The sequence below is a fragment of the Mastomys coucha genome, unplaced genomic scaffold (genome assembly GCF_008632895.1).
Source record: "Mastomys coucha isolate ucsf_1 unplaced genomic scaffold, UCSF_Mcou_1 pScaffold21, whole genome shotgun sequence".
NCBI lineage: Eukaryota > Metazoa > Chordata > Mammalia > Rodentia > Muridae > Mastomys > Mastomys coucha.
Window position 1 is genome coordinate 95,792,358 of NW_022196904.1, and position 2,045 is coordinate 95,794,402.

Here is a 2,045-nt window from a genome sequence, read left to right on the forward strand (position 1 = left end):
CCTGAGACAATGATAATGATAACTATTAATTTTGTCAGTAGATGAAAATTGAAACAGTGACATGTTTGTTAAGGTATATATATATATATATATATATATATATATATATATATATATATATATATATATATATATATAATGTGTAAATAGAATATTTCTGCTTTTTACTTGATTCTAGTCCTTGCCTTAGGATGCTATTCATTCACCCTGGTAAATGAAGTATTTTCAATGGAAAGGAAGCATGGGGCTGCATAGAAATGCTTGATTTCTTTTATAAAATGAATACCTTTTTAAAAAATTAAAATAACGGGAACAGTCAAAGGTTAGGTTGCTGGGAGCCTGCCCCCAGTGATGGCCAGGTCCCTCAGAGGAGATAAGAAGTCAGTGAAGAAATGAATCAGGCACAGGGTCTGAGAAACATTAACAGCTTGCCCGACTGCACTCAGAGTGCTTCTTCCTTAATACAGAACTCAATAGGCATGGATAGATTCATGTTGTTCCAAAACATAGATCATATCATTTTTGTCCCTCGACATGTGTTTCAACTTCCTCTTGGTCACTACTTTAGTCATCACTGACAAACAGTGACAGAAAGGAGTTGTCTTTTACAATCATTTTCCCTCATTAACCTCATAACCCAACATTTAAGAATCTTGTGATTTCAAGGACACCAGAAAGAAAATCTCCAAGCCAGCCTGGGCAGATTGTCGTGTCCAGAGCAGTGTGCTATTAACTTTAAATGGTCAGAATGCCAATTATTATTAGACACAAGAAAAATCTTCAGGCTGAAGCTGCTGCACTTATTATTAAATTTCTTCTCATGAAACAATGTCTATATTTTATTTCATTTTAGAATTTATTTGTAATTTATTGTTCCTTGGTCATACATTAGCATACAGCCCCTACATGAGCTAACTTTTCTAAGAAAGGGAGTCTTAATACTTTATTCTTTTATCATTTATACACACCATTCTTTATCCACCAGTATAAGCTCCTGTGTAGTGAAGAGATAACACCAGCAAACCTAACTTTGTTGTATCTTTTCCTCAAAGGGTATACCATACAAGGCCCCAAATCTTATATGCCACATAATTGCCTGAGTGAATACTTGACCTGCTGCCAACTCCTCTAGCCACCTGAATCTTGTTCATCTTTTTCAGTTTACTTTGTTCTGATTATCTTGTTCCTGAGTGAGTACAGGGGCAGATGTTCCAAAAGTATCTTGGAGTCAGAGCCTCATAAGGAGATCTCTGTTGTCTTTAAATGAGTCACAACCTCCAGGCCATAAGGAAGACCTTCCAGTAGGGCCAGATATGGATATCTCCTGAAAAGCAGGAGGAATAGTAGGCTCAGGACTTACCTAGGGACGCTAAAAAAAATACTCCTGGAAGAAGGCATTTATTCAAAAAAAATTTTCCATCGATCCAATATTCCAAGTGGAGATCAAGGCCAAAAGTGGAAGACCACATGACATTGATTATATCACTAAGCTTGCCTTACTAAATATTCCTCAAGAAGCTGTGTTGGCATTATTAGTTTCACTGTTCCCATTAGATATGGCTGTGCCTTTAGGTGTTCGGTATATACATTTGCCTCATTGTTAGGCTTCACAGGGTGCTACTTCTTTGGACAGATATGGTTTTGTCTCTTTCCCTGCCGATTATCAGGGGTCTAAAAAGTAAATCCACAATCTGCTTTGTGTGATCAAGAATCTATCTCTATGAGCACACAGGTTATTTATGCTCATTCCCATGGCTGCAGGAAACTGGACAAGAGTAAATGAATTTGTCCTCATGAGCTTCTCTTCCCTGCCTACTGAAATACAGACCTTGCTCTTCCTGACATTTCTTGCCATCTACCTGGTCACTCTGCTGGGAAACAGCCTCATCATTCTGGTGACCTTGGCTGACCCCATGCTGCAAAGCGCCATGTATTTCTTTCTCAGGAACTTATCCTTCTTAGAGATTGGCTTCAACCTAGTCATTGTGCCCAAAATGTTGGGGACCCTGATTGCCCAGGACACAAGCATCTCCTTCCTGGGCTGT